Below are 17992 nucleotides of genomic sequence, written 5' to 3'. Positions count from 1 at the left end.
AGAATCCTTTCCTTTTTCCTCCAGCACTGTAATGCTAAAAGACAAAGCTCCCCTTATGGCTCATGAGCCGAAGTGCAGCACAAGCATTAATTTTTAGAACTTCTCAGTAATTGTTTTAGCAAAATGTATTCATAGTTGCCCTGTGTCATTATATGAAATTACTGCCAAAACTAGCACGTGGGCTCTATACTACAACTCATCTTCTCTTGGTCTCAGGGATCCTTCGGCACAAAATCAAGGTCCTGAGCACAGATTCTATTTAAATAAAGAACATGATGTAAGAACGCATTTGATCTGCATCCTGGAAAGATGGGAGTCCTTCTTCAGGGGGTACGGGGTTTTTTAATATATCTATGAACATTGTGCGTGTGTACTTTTAGATTCTCTATGTACACACACATTTAGATTAATGTATAACATGTTTTTATACATGTATATATGTGTACATATGGACATGCATATGTACATGTATTTGCATCTATATACAGGTTTGCCTTTTGCTTTGAAGCTAGAGTGGTGAGTCTCCAACGGAGTCTGTGTACTGTGGTTTTAATCTTTTAAAACCATGGTTTATGAGACGTAGTTGTGTTACTGAAATGGCCTCTGATCTCCTGTCAGGACTGGTCTGTGATAGGCTCTGGAATGCATCGGGATGCAGATCTGAAGGGATTCTGGCTAAGCCAGTGATTAAATTCTGGTTTACTGGAGTTACCAAGATAACTCATGTAGACTTCAGTGGGGAATACGCAGAAACACAGGCTGGTTTTGCTCTGCAAATGTACCTCAAATCTTTTCTGATTTTAACAGGAGTTAGGGGTTACTGAGCCAAGAAAAATCACAGAAATTGTGTAGCAGCCCTTTTTTTTGTCAGAGGCAGTCCTCAAAGTATGACTTTGAAATTCTATTTGTCCTGTTTTAAATCTCATACAGAATAACGTCATTTTTCTCTTGCGTTCTAACGTGGTATATTGCTGTTCGATGGACAGTGCCTGAGTTCTACTAGCACATGGAGGACATTTAAATAACAAAATTTTGTCTAAATGGCTCTTATAATGCTTTTAAGATTTATAGGCAACTTGCCCAAGAATCAGCCACTTGAGAAGCAAAAGAATACAAGCAACCTTTATGCAGGTCATTCAGTGACAAGTTTTATTTCCAGAATTATTGTGACGACACTGAAAACTATAGCAGCTCTCAAGCCAAGTATGGAGGAGAAGCATTTGGGAAACATCGTGCCAGTTGATCTGTCGGTATATAGCCACTGAACACCAACTGTATCGAATGACCGTTTCACACTTAGTGAGACCACCAGCCAAACTTCTCAGGTTGCCCTTTATAACACCGCTGCACAGCTAAAGTCATTCCTCCGTACTGCTTATTATTAGGTAGCAGATTTGCTAAAAATATTGTCAAGTGACTTGACCGTCTTGTTAGAAAAGCTCAGTCTGATGTTTTTCTCTCTGTATAAAATACCCGTATACAAAGTCAAAGAGCTGTGCTTCCACGTTTGCCATGTTCAAGTCAGCTTCTCAGATCCTAATCGATGTACTGAAACTACAGTCAGCTGCTTTTTTACAAAGGGACTAAGCCAGGTTGTGCGGGACGGGGCAAAGGAAACTAAGTCGCTCTGCTGGAGCGAATACTGCTTCCACATAAATGCTTAATGAGTATAAAAATTAAAAAAAAAAGGAAAAAAAGCTGTCTGATAAAGAGGTTAAGATGGAGTCCAGGCTCAGGAGTACCACAAATGAGGTGGAGCATACTCAGAATCTTTGTTTCCCCCTCATAATGTGTCACAAGCGTCTCTGGAAGGTTTAAGCACATTAATCAAGCCCATTAATTCAATGAGCAGTTGAGATTTTAAATCATAAAGCCTACATCTAGGGAGTTTTGTGAGAATTAATACAAGACAGAAACAATTAAGAAAACTCAAAGAGGGAGGGATAAACATCAAGACCGGATCAGGGGAATAACTAATATCTGACATGACAGCAGCTAATATTTTAGATTCTCCTCTTGCTGCTTAAAATTTCTTGTCTTCTTGTCAGCAGGCATGAAAGGTGCTAAATTAGGGAACTGAAAGATGGACTTTAATTGTAGCTGTAAAAATATCAGGCTGCGCTTACAAATTTCATAGATTATACATCCAGACAGAGCTATTCAGTCATTTATATACTGACCAAGAGGTAAGGATACACTGGTATACATCACTATACCATTTCATAGATATAGAAGTTCACCCAGTGGCCTTGTGCAGAGTTCAGAGCTCATGTTTCACTTAAGTGTATCTTCCAGAAAATAATCCAGCCTTGATAAGAAAACTTGAAGAGAGACATTGTTGTTGTTTCAGTTCTCTGTCTGGATTTTTGGTTTACTCTATTAGGTATGAGCAAACCAAAGACTTTAAAGGAAAATTAAGTTTGTGCAAATAAGGGTGAAAACCACAGCAGTCAGCTGAATCCTGTGACGAAGTATGTGAAACCATGCCCACTGCTGACCATTCAGGCTAGACTAAAGCTCACCCGAGGAAGCCTCTGTGACACTCCCATGCGTTTAAGTACTGCCATGTTTCATTCACCCCACCTTACAGTGGTTGTTACTTTAAAGTAGATTTGGTTCATCAAAGGAAACGAGAACCTTGAGCATGTATAGAAAATGCCCAGCACTTGTATTTCACTTGGGACCTACTACAGACCCAGGACAAAGACTTAATTTCCTCCAGGTCTCAGATAAGACCTGTGATTTCATACTAACAGCACTCTGACGCTCCTCCAAAGCGAAGAGGGACTGAGAAACACACGCTGAGCTTTGGGGGCTTGGTGACAGCTGATTTCTCTGGCTGGCGGCCTACAGCAAATGTTCCCCTTCACTTTCTCCCCTTTTAAGTCTGCTCCACACTTTTCTAGTCAGACTCCGACTGCCAGAAGCGGCTCGTGACGCTGCTGAAAGGGGAACTCGCACGACCTGCTGCTGGAGTTTGGGCAGCATGTGCCTGTTTACGTCAGAAAGCGCTGAGGTTCGCCGTGGGGCAAGCCGTGACGCAGCAGGGAGACACAAGCAGAGTTACATTAGCAGGTGACTTAATGCACAGATTTCTTTTGGACTGCTGGTTCTGAGGGAACAAAGGGGGGAAATGCAGTTAAATCGCTCCTGCAAACACTACACAGTGAGAAGACACAGCAAAACCCCTCTCATCTAGAATGCACAGAGCAAGCTGGTTTAAAACAGCCTGCCACCATCCATTACCAGCTGCCTGACAAAATCAGAGAGTGCCATTTGAGACAGTTTGCAACCAGGAGGGCAGGACGGTCAGTGATGTGCTCTGGTATGCAGGTCAAGAGCAAGAGAGCTGCAATTAACCTCTCTGGGCTTTGAAGCAGGTGGTTGGCTCCAATCCCCACAAGTAATTGTAAAAAGCACAAGTTGCCTTGTACAGCCTGTCACAGCCTCCTTGTTTTAGCCTAATCCAGTACAAAAGTAGCTAGCAGTCCAAAGGACTAACTGGGAAACTATTTGATGTCCAGGTCAGCAAGGGTTTACACACCCTTTGGGCCACCAGGCAAAACGGAGAGAATGTGAGGTGACAAGAGAACAAATAATGCCTGCTGCGTGGGTCGTCTTTGCACGCAGCTTCGATTCCAAAGCTCGTACCTTCCCCTCAGCTTGCAGGTCATTTTGTAAGGGGACTGGATGGGATAGATGTAACAGAAAACAGAAAAGCCTCGTGGCTGTTAACCACTCTGGAGTTTTTCTGTTAAACAAGACTTTGCTGCTGAATGCCTGCTTGGCACATCCATTTTTTCCTCAGCACTCTCCCGTGTGGGAGGAGAGAGCACGATGGCTTCAGGAGGGGTCTGCCTCGTGGGCAGCACTTCAGGGCTTTCCCAGCGCACACCTCATCTCCAAGTTCTTTTTTCACCTTCAGACATATACTTCTCACTGGTATTTACATGACCGGTGTGTGCGCACACAGCTGTGTATGAACACGTCTCATGAATTTTAAATGGAAAACTGCTACCCAAAGGGATCAATTCTGTTTAATTTGCTATGAAGCAACAGTGACTAAATGGATGTAAGAATGGTACCAAGTACAATGCCAGGCCATCCTATGGCACTTTTCAGCTGTGGATTTTTGACACATAAAACCCAAAAGGATGGTGATGATTCTACAACCCATTTATAGAAGAGGAAACTGAGGCCCGTGCAGTGTGTATTGGAATTGGGTCTAACACGCAGTGTTTTCAGCTAAGAGCTGTAGCCATTTGGTTCTCCAGTCAGGTCCCCACATGGTTTAAATTTACAGTTCAAATTCACCCTTGAAAAGAGGTCCTTTTCACCCTTACTTTCAAAAGAGCTTTCGCCAGTACTTCAGCAGAACTGGATTTTACAAGAGGAGGGGTTTTTTTACCCCTGGAGCAAAATCTACTGGCATTTAAAAATACTTAATTTTAATGGGGCAGATGTGCAGACTTCCTCAGTTTTGTAACCCTGTTTTTCCAACAGCAAAACCCAACCTTTTTCCAATCCCTGCCTGAGGCACTGCTGTTTCTATGTCCAGCATACGAGGCAGAGCCCAGAGCGCGGTATGGCTGCGGCCACCTAAGTCCCCTGCAAACAGGCCCCCGCACCGCTGGTCTCGGGAGCCGCTGCTCTCCTGGAAGAGGAGGTAGGAATGGCAGCCCAGCAAATTGCAGGCGTTTACAAAAGGTCAGAGGAACAGTACACAGTGCTGCTTTGCTGACAATGTGTGAGGGATGCAAAGTCCCATTATTGCGGATGAGGCTATAAAGAGAACAATTGTAACAAGATTTTAAAGTGAATGGTGCCCAGAGTAAATGGCTCATTCTCATAATAATCTTAAGACTGTAATCTTGTAGTAGTTCCTGAATGCCTTCTTTTCCACCTTTTCTGCGGCATTGTTCCTGGCATTGTCTTGTTAGCCCATTAGGAAGGACTTGCTGAGCTACTTCAAACCCTTATGTTGTGTGTTTTTCTTATGCCTCTTGCATCTTTTTATATGGCCACAGCATGGCCGTATCAGGGGTTTTTTTTCTGGTTTGGATTATTTTGTACTTTATTTTTATTATCGCTACATGTTTGCTTTAGAAGCACAGTCTGAAATTACTTCCTCAGCCTGAGGAATCTGGCTTAGTGTTTGGGTAATAGCTGAAGACAAAAAGAAGTATTATTCGTCTTCCTATCCTTTTCTTTCTCCCTCTTTCAAACAGCTACTTACCTCTGTGCCTTGCGTGACTCCTGTCCCCTTCTGCACTATGCGCTGCCTGAAGCCATTGCTGGAATCTCTCCTAAACCAACAAAGGGACGGAAAGATATGCCTCGTCTTGAGACAAATAAACAAAGGGTTTTCCCAAACCCTCTTCAGCTAAGAAATGCTGGTTTTATTTGAATTCAGAATTAAGCCTGATAGCAGTCAGTCCAGGAAATGTCAGACTTCTCGTTTTGTCTGCAGCTGTATGTTACGTCATGACATGTTAATTATTCTAGTGCACAATATTTGCCCATATCCATGTGTCAAGTGATAACATAAAAGTAGAAATTTTCATTAGATTTTATTTCCGTTTTAAAATTAAAACGAATTGGCCAAGGTTGAACTACAGTTCTGCCCTGGAGAAACACGTTGTCTCCCTTCGGGTCTGGGTGGCAGAGGCAGTCGGTGTCTCGCCCTGTGCTGAGAACTGCACGCAAACCACTTCTGGGCCAATTGTGAGGCTCGTGTTTTCCCGGGCAGGTGGCAGCACCGCTGTGCAGGACGCCTGCAGTGAGAGGTCGCGTTGTCCACCACGACCCCGCGAGGTGAGAAGCACCCCGTGAGGAGGAGACATTGCCCTTGCTTCTGACACCCGTGCAGCAAGGCAGTGCCACTCCCAAAGCAGGCCTTGCACTGTACGTGCCGAAGCATTGTATGTGGCCTGCAAGGCTTCACGGTGCGGTTATTTCAGCCTCTTCCACAAGCAGGGATTTCTCTATGCAGCTAGTTCTGGCAATAGCTCCCCTTCCCCCTGCCCCTGCTCATTACGTGTACTGGGGTCTGCAGATCTTGTCTCCGAGCAATTTGAGGCAAACGGTAGATTAGGAATATACAGAGTAAAGGATGGCAAATGACACGATGCTGAAATTGAAACTAATGAAAACAGAAGTTTTATTCCCTTTTAATTTTAGACATGTGCAGAATAGTCTTGGAAGTGTCATCTTCGAAACATTCTTTTCACATTAATTTGTTTTTATTGGCAAATCAGTTCTCCAAGTACTGTTCTCTAGAATAGCTGCTGTAGTTTCAGTTATAAGTGTTGGCTATACGAATCCCTCGAGATATATTCTAAGGTTTGTTTCCTACTTAGAAACAATAGCAAGAGTTTAAGTCAAATATTCCCCATCCCATGTGTTTGATATCTGTTTGTTTTTCATCTTATCAGTGAATAATAATGTTACACGGAAACAGTATATGAACTGCATGATTCAGTGCAATCTAATAGCTATACTTACAAATACGAATATAATGATTTTTCCCCCCCACTACCAGCTTTCACTGGAGAAAATGTAAAAAGTGAAATATGTCAAGATGAGCCTGAAGCGTTTCCAATGCCCTTCATCTTAAGTAGCCCTAAATTGCAACATCTACTGAGAATATCACATACTTCTGAAACAAGAGGTATACCTAATCTTGTTGTTTGGGGAAATTTGGACTGGGGCAGGAAAGTCTGTCCAGCCCCGACAGCACTGTGGTATCCTGGAACAGGCCAGTCACATCACCTGTCAGCAAGAACATTGCTGTGTTTGGGGCGGTTATTTTTCAGATACACCTGCTCTTCTTTTAATTACCCAAAGTCTTGATCTTATGACTGCTGAAGTCAATCCAATTGAATTAAGTGGAGGATGATCAAGTGTCAAAGGCCAGAGTTCCAGAGGTTAGCAGGCATTTAACCAGGGAGGTGGAGATTTCCAAAACCATAGGAACAAATCAATTGGGAAATCCAGGTCATCTTGAAATTAGCATTTTGTAACGGTCATTCTTCCCAGTTTTATTGTTCTAAAGGACCAAGGTGGGAGATTCAAAACTCGTATCTGGACTTCAACTTTCTCTCATTAGAGACAGAAGCACAATCTGGCAACCTCTTGCTTTGGAAGTGAGGAGTTAGCAGGAGCACAAGTGCTTCAGCACTCAGCCCAGCCCCAGTTCACGGCCCCCAAGAACAATCCCCATGGCTACCACGAGCCGCACCGAGAGCATTACAGATACAGAAAACAACAACATCCATAACTGTGTTTGCCAGCCTGGGCCTATTCTGCAGACTAGTTATGGCAGTGGTATAAAATACAAACTGTAATTTATAATCAGGTCTGAAATGTAACGATGAGGCGTTAGAAGCAAGATTGAAAGGAAAACTCTTTGTTGGGGAAAGCAAAGACTTGGAAAACCAGACAATAAACTGAACTGTTGTGTTTTCAAGAGACCAGACGAACACGATGGTCTGACCGATAGGCTTGTGGAGGAGATCATCAGTTACGCAGATGCACGGAGCTCCACGTGGATGACATGAGACCATTTTAATAGCAGCTCAGCAGCAATTAGCACAATAGAGTTAGTGATACCCTATTGTTTTATTGAAGAAGCCTCTGCTCATTTTCTCTGTAGATGTCACTGTTTAACGCTGCTGACGGAGAGAAGCAGGATATTGGGGGCGGAGGGAGATGAGACTAGGTATAGCTTATAATGATGTGAATGGGTATTTGAAGTTTTGGAGTGTTTCTACCTTTTAACCCCCATTGAAATGCACTGAACTAGAGGGAAGGACAGCATGGAAGACATTAACATTTTGGTTTCACAATAGAGACAATTGCTGTGGCTTAGAAAAGGTGCAATGATCCATGAATGTACAATGAGAATTTAAAAACCTGCTGTACTGAATGAAGTGTGCACTATTCAAAAACTGTTGATCTATGCAAAATTATTGAACAACACATGAGATCTGCCAGGATCTCAGTCCCAGGTGCAGAGCAGCTGCTCTCATTCACTTTCCGGCATGCCGTGCAGGGGCGTTCCTGCTGGAGATGAGAAGTTTGGCAGGCAGGTGCACAGGTTGAAAGGGGAGGACCAAAGAAGGTGGGTGTGCCTTCAGACTCCAGCCTGCTGCTCAGCCTGACTTAATTCCGGCTCAGTAATAACTGCTGTGCATCCACGGCGGTGGTGCAGCTGCTAGAAAGGGCAGATGCTCTGGCGTTTCGTTCTTATTATGTAGAGTGACTACTGGAAGTGATGAGGGGGCAGCTAATAGCACTACATAGTGGCTGCCAAAATGTTCTCTGCTCCACGTACCAAGTTCCTTTACTATTAGCTGAGCTTTTAACTGCACTTTTCCTACAAAAATCAAACCGAGGAATTCTGTCGGAATTAAAAGTTACTGTTTCTGCTCTCCCCACTGATATATCATCACCATGTGCAGATTATGAAAAAAAGATCATCTTCATTAGGTCAACTCAATGGCCCTATTAAGACGCTGGTGTCTTTGGAAGATAAGAGAATGCCTTTGTTCACAGTACCTGAATAGGTAGTGGTTGATCCATCAGGAATGTCAGCTCCCCTGCACAAGAATAAATGATGCTTGATACCAATAAGTAAAAGATGGTGGTGGCTGTGTTGCCATTGGTCTTAGCACAGACATTGCTACAATCGGTTGGGAAACCAGATGGGACCTGATGTGTGAAAGAAAAAAGGGATGTAACTGGTAGGGGATACAGCATGCCTTTTCTAGGTTTGATCCAACACTCATTGAAGTAAATGAGAGATTTTCTACTGATTTACTCGCCTCAGACCAGGAGTTTTAAATGATGCGAGGACTTCACTGTCTATTGTAATGCAATGACAGCCAACTGCGACACAAACTTGGAACAGGGAGATTTTTTTAGGCAGTGTGTTTTTGGAGGCTGAAGTTCTTTGGTATATCACACTTCGAGTTGTTTAGACAAACTGCTATTATCTATTGATAGAGCAGCAGTTCCACTGCCAGGATGCAGAAAAGCAGGTGCGTATGAAACTTATCTCAAGTGGTTCAAACTCATTTAAATCCCAGCACAGTTTGTGTTTGGAGAAAGCTTCAGGAACACTCTATTTTTCATTCTGTTGATAACAAGAACACACGGACCAGAGCTCAGAGCAGGATCCCCTGCTTCCTTGTCCATTTGTGATCGAAATTGTGCCAGTCCCATTCCTGTTCCATGAGTTTCTGTTTCTTTTAAGCAATCTAGTATGCAAGTCAGCATGGCTTCTACTTGCCTTGTCACCATGATGCAGCACCTCTCCTGGGCTAACACCCTTCCCAGACAGGCACGCTTATCTCTAGACAGACATCTTCGTTCTTTGAACTGAGATAAAGGATCTCTCACCAGCACAAATTCTAAGCACATGCTTGTCTGAGGTAGCTTTTGCTTAAGTATTTGATCCTTAAACTTCTGCAGATTAGGCATTACCAACACTTGTTAGTTTAAGTAAACATCCACACGCCTCCTGTTCATCAGCTGGTATCCCAGAAGGGCTTAAGAGTTGTTTATCTGGTGAAACCCCAGCATATGGTGCCAGGTCTTTCTTGCACCAATTCTAATTGCAAACACTGAACCTGTTCTGTAAAAACTGTTGATTAGGTGAAACTAACACATATGTTTGAGCAATAAGGTGATTCCCCCCCCCCCTTACTGCCCCCCCCCACTTGAATTACTCACACAAATGGGGTTATAGGTTAACAGAATGATTTACACATTGTTGAGAAAAGTAAGAGGGGAGAATATTCAGGCAGATGTAACATTCTGCAGTTCCACTGAAGTTCTCTGTAAAATAATGGGCTTTGAAAGTAATCTTCTGTGTACTAAGTAAACTTAGTGTTCATGATTTGTGGCTCTAATCCCTGTGACTGAAATTCAAGATCTAAGGCTCCATGAAATTAAAAGAAAAAGAAAGAATTACATGCGTATTCATTCAATTTAATGTATTGCGTATCCTGCATTTTTTCCAATGAAATTTTAACAGGGCAAATAGAGGTTTCTAAAGAAAGTGTACTTGAAAAAAAAACCAGCAGGTCAGTTGTAACTGCTGAAGCTGACCAGCTCTTCTGTGCCTGCTGGTTTCTCGACGTTCCTGGAGCATGCAAGTCACTTCCAGATTTCCTCATCTGCCTCAAATGCTTCATAGATGCTACAACACAGTGTGTAAAAAGTTCAAGGACACTAACTGTGTCCACCCTTCCCAGATGCACCGAAATGCTGTGGAGTAAGTAGGAGGACGCTCACAACAGGCACACTGCACATAAAGCCCTTGCGCTGCTCCTGGATTACTCCATAGAGGAAAGGAGCCTGCTATGCTGCTTCTCCCACAGAAGGACAACTGCACCCCTTCCCTATGAATGCCATTTGAATATATGGCAACTACGACAGCACCGTAAAGCCACAAGCCCAGAAGACTAGACAGCCAAGTAATAAAGCATGTGAGCTTAATATAGTGTTGAGTAATGTGTTCAGTCATGAACAGTAGCCACACTCATCTAGCCTTTAATCTTGCCCCAGTAATGAAAGGGTACACCATCCTTATCCCAAAGAATCAATAGAAAATCAGAAAAAAAAATCCAAAAAGAGCTTTTAAATACACAGTAGTACACTTTCATTTTGTAAAGAAAACTCTGGTCCTGTGCCTAGACATCAGTGCATCGACATTCATAAGTCTTCCCAGCTAGTTTTTAGTCTCTGAGCAACAAATAATTCATTAATTAGTAAAAAAAGGAAAAAGGGATATTCAGACAGCAAACACAGCCAACAAAAACAGCCCTCAAACCGCATTCATTCAGCCAAGTGCTTCAATAAAATTATTTGGAGAGAATGTCAAGAGCCTTTACCTAACCAATTACCTTCCTTCTCTGGTCTTACGAGACCAGACTGTACTAGACTTTTATTCGTCTAATATAGGATGATGCAGAAGATCTGCATTAGGAGAGAGTTCCCTATTCAGTAAATGGAAAAAGCCAAGACACGGAGATGGCTGTAATTCAAGGAATCGTATTTAGATATATACAAAGATGGTGCAAGTTTCTCGCATATACAAGACAGTCAAACAATTTCTAGGCATCGCTAGATCATACATCCTACTACATTGCATGCACTACAGCCCTGCTAATACTTGTCATTTCAGCAAAACACGCAAAATATTTGGTGCTTTCTATGAAAATTCCCATTCCTGGAGATGTATATTAGTCTATGAAAAACCAAACTTAATTTTTCAAATGGAGAAAAGCACCTACCTGTAGTGGGTACTACAAACAGTTTAAAAATGTGGACTTCCTGAAGGCTGAAAATACAGATGGGCTCCAAAAGGGCCCCAAAAGTACCTGAACCTGATTTTTAGCCTGTGTTGTCGCTTTCCTGGCGGGAGGGTTTGTGTATGCCTGTAAGGCCAGTACAGTAAGTACAATATACCTATATAGTGTGCATAGAGAAAGGCACTTCTTAAATGAAAGCAGTATTGTAACAATACAGGGGCTTCATCTACAGCATAGGGACAATGAGAGAAAAAAAATGTTGAGTGGCTCAGAGAAGCAGATGGTGACGTTAAAAAGGGGAGTTCTGCTCTTTCCCATCATCGCTACTCCTGTCCTGGGTGTCCCAGCTCCCCTGCTGGCACTGGCCCCGGGAGCTTCCCGCTGGACTGTGCTGCGGGGTCTCCTTGGGGACTGCCCATGCTGAGCGTGCTCCTGCGGACGGGCGCTTGCAGGGAATACTCTTGGACAGTCACTCAGGGAAACAGAGCGAGGTCCTTTAGGATGAAAGCACTGGGAAGAAAAAGGTCTCAGTGTATCAAAAATACAGCCAGATTTCCATTCAGCTGTACAGTCTCGGGGCTCTTGAAATTGTCAGGAAGTGACTGAATGACACAGCAGATCTTTCCCAAGAAAATATTTCATCTCTCTTTAATGTCAGAATGACACAATCATGAGACCTAACTCCTTAACGCAACACGCCGGATTTGCTTCTGTATATAAACAGATCTAAGACTGTGCTGAAGATGGCATGCTTCAGTTCTGACACAGCCTCCACTCGGAAGCTTAAATTCCACATTTAAATTCAAAGGAATTACTATACCATACATACATAAGCTGTGCCTCAGCCAGATGAAATCCCTTGAAATAGGCCCCTATATATCCCACTGCTCCTGACAGCCGTACCCTGCAAATCCTCCTACTCCTAGGTAAGGTTTCTTGCCAGACCGGGGAGGAGAAATCCATGGTAAAAACACAGGAATCTTGACGGTGGAGGGACCAGCCTCCCTGGGAGCAGAGGCAACCGCGCCAGAGGGTGCCTTAGGGCAAAGCTGCCCTTGTGCTACCCACACAGGGACAGCACTTGCCGGTTACAGACAGATCCCGAGTTACAAGAATGGAATCTGATCTGATCACAGTAGCAGCTGCCTTTGTGTTCTCTAACTGGAACAGGAGAGGAGTGAATTGTCCCTCTGGTGCGGGAAGAAGCAGGGAGTGGAACAGAACAAATCCTGCAGGAGCAGCCCCGTTTGGGGAGAGCGCTCAGGGTGAAGTCTGCTCTGTTGCTGTCTGACTTTTATTGTGTCAATAAATCCAAGCTCCAACAAGGGGGAAAGCAGCACATCTCGGCTAGAGTGTTATGCAAAGCAGAATAAGAAAATGCCGGGACAATTGTAATACAAATGTTTGGCAACAGCACTGAGAGTAACGTGTACTAGTACTATGTGGTACTGAGGATGGAAATGTTTTTTCACTGCCGTGCACTGACGGTGAAAGCACTCTCTGTCTAAAGGGGCTGCAGGAGGGCCACTGATGTCTCTCTCCCGCTACCACCTCCCACCTTTCTGCCCTCTTTCATCAGCATGCTGGAGCTTTCCACCTTTAGGGGTCTGAGCAGCCTGGGGTTGCCAGGTCCAAAGCTCCACGATATCATGGCAGAAAGATTGTGCTGAGGGCTGCGGAGCTAAGGACTACCAGGGCCTGCAAAACACTTAACGGACCACAGAGTTTTCTCTTTTGAGGATAATTTTTTAAAACCTGTTAATCACAGCAAGAACAAGTGTCAAAATGCCTACATTTTGCATGACACAAAATTTGCCTTTTTCCACAGAGCTCTCCAGAAACCATGGCCTATCAAAACCAATAGTTTGCTACTGACCTTAACGTAAAGGCACGGATTGAGTTATCCGAAAAATCAGTGTAGCCTCTCTTCACTGGATCATCTTTTCTCCAAAGCCCGTATGAGCTGGGTGGCCTGAGCTTCTTTCTCACCAAACAAGACCCTGCTAAATTCCAGCTACAAGTGAGTGTTCTTCCTATCTGTCAGTCTTTCTCCATCTACAGCCACAGTGCACGTACTTGTATGAACTCTATCTAAATGCCAAGAGAGATCTGTAAAGCTCTTCGGTTCCCCCATTGAACCTGGGCATAAATAACCGTTCCAGCTCATGCATGAAAGAGAAGTGAAAAACCACAGAGCACTGCCATAAGTTTTCTGTTGTACTTTTTGGATTTTTCTCTTTTGGTTTGTTTTTTAACATCTTCCCTCAGGGCCGTGTAGCTACAGAAAAACATGCCACAGTCAAAGAATGTAAAAAACATGGGAACAGAACAAAAAGAAACAGGTCTTTTCCTAAAGTTAGACCAATTTATTTCATCACAAGACAAGTATATATAAAAGCTACATACAACATAAAATATATCCCAAACCCTGAAATCACAGAAAACATATGAATCCGCTTGGCTCTTTCGCTAGCAGTCGTGGTTTCTCCTTCCTAACCAGCAAGTCAGCAGTGTAAACCAAGGATGAGCAAACCAGGAGAGGCTGCTTGTCTTGACCATGCCTATTTCTTTATATTTCTTTAAGGATGCATATTCGCCTAATCACCCAGACACATTCTCTAAAAGCCTCCGGTGTGGGCCTCAGGAAATACGGGTTCGTTTAAAGCCTCTGCCATTGATACGGTGCAGAAGGAGCCTGACAAGCTTCATTAGACCGTATCGCTCGTGCATGTCTGCAGGAGGGAGATGTGGCCAGTCCCCGCTCAGAGGGTCAAACGATGTCAGAGTTGCAAGTCACTCAGGCACTGGGGCAAACAGGCGTTTAGACTGTTGTTGAGTTTATTGCTGCTGTTACACACATAGTGCTACTGAATGCATGAAGATCTAGACAATGTAAAAAAAAGACAATACTCCCAGATTGTGTCTGAAAAGGAAACAACATCATTAAAAATGGTGCCTTGTTACAAATCTCTAGAAAAAGGGGTAGAGAAAGTCTATACTAAAAAACCCTAGAAGAGATAGGGGAAAGCAAAATGGAAACGAACTAGCTAGGTAATGCAAACACAGAGCAGGTTGACAGCACTGGCAAATGCACCTGAACGAGCTGTACCTTAGTTACCCTCAGTTTTGGTGAAAAAGTATTACAGTTTTACGCATACTAGATATATTACAGGCTTGGATCAGTTAATTCCTTCCCAAGATTAATTCCTTCCCATGGTTGTGACCCAAACTAGTTAGTTCAAAGTCAGCAGAGATTTTATATGAATTTTAGTCACGCTGCCAGTGCCAAGCGGACTTACTCAGGGGGATGTGATTAGATGAACAACCAGAGGGGTGCACTGCAGATGTGAGGCATTCCATGCACAAATACAGAAACCACTTTCCCATGAAATCCTAGGTCGTTATCTTACTTTCATCTCCTAGCTTGCTATAGCTACAAAAAACAAGTTAATGTGAAGCACAGATTTCTTTTTTAATTAATGCATAATTTTTCTTTTGGACTATTGTTCTCCGGAGACACTTCTTTCCTCATTCATACAAATTAAACAGAGGCAATGTAATCCAGTGCTATGACTGCCACATTTCTGCCCAAACAGAACACAAGTCCTGCACAACTAATAGGGCATCGCACGCATCCCTGCCACAGGGTAACGGGTGCTATAATACTCTCTGTGAAAATCAACAATGAAGGCTCACTAGATTTTGCCTTTATTTTCTCTAAGAAACTCATGTTCCCTCTCTTCTTCACTGATCTTGGCATTTTCCTAATGCTGGCTTCTCAGCTGCCATCACATGGAGTGGGTTTTGTTTTTTTTTTTTACACTGTACGTGCGTAAGCGTGCTTTGGACACTGCGATAGGATAGCTGTCACCTCCTCCCCTCTGACTTCCTTTCCTATTTCATCCTGAAATCTTCAAACAGTTTCTTGCATTGATCTCCCACTTCTGTGGCAAAGGAGGGCTTAGTGAAGTTTTGGTTGGGATTTTAACTACACCTGCTGCCAATAACCGTACAATTTTTCTGTCCGTTCACCTCATTGTCTGATAGATTTCATATTCTTTCCTTTCAGCTGCTTCTTTTTGCTTTCTCTTTTCAGCTCTTCTTTCATTTTTGTCCCTTTAAGCTCTTAGAGCTTAGCGCTATGTGGCTTCCCCATCTGTTTTGTTCTCCACACATAAAGACTCTCAACTGGGGCTTAAGAGAGTGGGATCCCCACATCCTTTTAATTTACGTTGGGGGTGAGTGCCTAAGATGACCCTTTTGCGACATTTGAGAGCTGGACAGTCAGTGCTCAAAGCCAAAAGGCTCGCTACACTTGCACAGAAGCCTGCGATCCAGTGGGACACGCAGCCACAAGGGAGGTGTCTCCCCCTCTGCCTGAGGAAATTTCAACACCTGAGGAAGCGGTATCAAAACCACTTTTAAAAGTTGAGTTCTCGAGCTTCTAGTGTAACTGGAACCTCTCCTGCAAACCTCCAGTCTCGCTAGGGGATGTCTTTTACCACTGAGCAGCAGGGGGGCAGAGTCATAACGTTCCTGTGACCTTTGCCTATGCTGCTCGAGCAGCCGGGCTTGCAACATCCTGGCTTGGAGCTGTGCCTGCAGACACCCAGGAGAGAGAACACGTTCCTGGACACACACCCGTCTTTGACAAAGCCAGAAGAGTCTTTCCATCAAAATAATTTTGGCCAGTGTGGCAGGTACCAGGACTATTGTATGTCTGGTTTATTTTCTGTTTGTTAAAGGATAACGTGAAAAAGGACACAAGGGTTCTCACCACTGATGTAGTCCTTAAATGTAAATACTCCAAACTTTCAAGGAGGGGAGAGCTCATGAGTTTAATGGAAATTATTCCTGCCTGCCAATAATCTCATCTGTATAGCATGACATCCCCCTGCAGCAGGCAGCTCTGAAGTCAGTTTGTGGCTACCAAAGCTATTAGATTGTGTTTACTGAAATAACTCTATTAAAGACTCATGTTTTATGCAAGTCATAGATGTAGTTCTATTGATTTAACTTGAAAGAGCACTCTTTTTTGTGGTAGCAAGATGTTTGCTTTTCCTCACTTTGCTGCCTCCCGTGTTGCCTAACACGACAGTCGCTGCAGCTGGTGTAGGTCACCAGTTCTCTGTGAACTCCCGTTCAATGCAGGGCATTTCTGCTTATTGATTCAGCATTAAGGGCCATTCTTGTGCAGATATATTCTGCCTTGCCAATCTATAGTCCACTTCATTTCTAGCTATGCACTCTGGTTCAAGGGTATTATTCAGTGAATATTTTATTCAAACTAGAATAACCAAAGCACACTCCTGGTTTCCTGTGCTGCTCAAGAGGCTGCTACCTAGAAAACACACTTGCACTTAAAGGCTTGCATCTCACACACTTTACAGTACCAGAAAGGCACCGCCAGAGCCTTTGGAAGCCATGGAAAAGGTTTGGTACAAAGGGTCCGTTTCTCATGAGGTAAGAAGGCCAGCTCGGTTGACGACGGTTAGACAGCACCAGCGGCTATCTCCTCTGCCTCTGGAGAGCAGCGCACACGCAGCGGCTGCAGCTGCGGCAGAGGGGGTAGGCAAGGCGGCACCAATGGCCTGCGCCGAGTTAGGGAGCTGGGAAGGGATGAGCTGCTCCGGTCAGATTCCTGCTTTTCAGGATAGCTTTTTAATTTCTTTTTATTATTTTCTTTTATTTCTTTTCCTTAGTTCTTTTTTTTGTCTTTCAGTCTCATCCTAGCCTTCTTTATTTGGAATCACCTTCGTTTTCAGGTACCTCAGGCTTTTCCCTGAGCTTGCTGCAGCTCTTTCTGAACTCCCAGTGACAGACAGAAAAATAATTATTTGAAAGACAGGAGGCAGCAGCCACCTTCAAAATGTCTTCAGTTTCGCTAAATAGGATCCCTTCCCATCCTGACCCACGGACACTCACACAATGTGAGCAACCTTCTCCAAGGAGTCACGCTCCTGTACAAAACCATCTGGGTATTCTTCAAATGGGATGAAGCTGGAGGCATTTTCTTCCCAGAATTAAGGGGATCAAAGCTGGCAATAATGTATTTTTCCTCAGCAAAATTAGTTACACAAGATGAAAATATCAATAATAACATAAGGCGATTAAACAAGCCACATTGTCAAGTTTGCTAAGAACAGAAGGTCTTAGCAAATGGCTGTCTACGAGACTTTCGACAACCATACTCACCAATAACATTGTCAAAAACAAACAAGCTGTGACTTAACTAGTTATAGTTGCATGGTATCCACAGAGAATACTGGGAAACATCCATATATTCTGGGCATTTGCTTTATTAAATAGCACAAAAGAGAAGCCTCCCAGTATCTCAACTCTCCACTGCAACGGTGCTGGCTGGATCTTCCCCATCTCATCATGGTTAAGTGCGATTATTAGGACCCAGCTGCACCCACGTGGTTTCCTCCCAGTGTCACGTTGCATAAAGAGACAAAAAGCCATCCCTGGACCCCCGCAGGAGGCGGCTAACACAGGAGGTGTTGCAGGATAGGCTATAAGGAGAGACACAACTCTGGCAGGCTGCTTTAAGAAAAATGCAGCCTCGTATTTGCAGCCGCTGTTTCCCTTCCACCCTTTATTTGCGTTAGTGTTATTTTGTCCTCGCTTATAGTACTCAGGTCCTGATCTTCCCTTCACTCAGTAATTTTGCA

At 43.6% G+C, this 17992-nt stretch overlaps 1 protein-coding gene across 2 annotated transcripts in view; it reads right to left on the bottom strand.

Moving 5' to 3' along the window:
• Nucleotides 1-17992, bottom strand: part of TMEM132B (transmembrane protein 132B) — a 256479-nt gene that overhangs the window by 13406 nt on the left and 225081 nt on the right. The window lies entirely within an intron of this gene.

The sequence above is a fragment of the Phalacrocorax carbo genome, chromosome 15 (assembly GCF_963921805.1).
Source record: "Phalacrocorax carbo chromosome 15, bPhaCar2.1, whole genome shotgun sequence".
NCBI lineage: Eukaryota > Metazoa > Chordata > Aves > Suliformes > Phalacrocoracidae > Phalacrocorax > Phalacrocorax carbo.
Note: the sequence above shows the minus strand (reverse complement) of the source record. Positions and strands in the feature narration are given on the sequence as shown.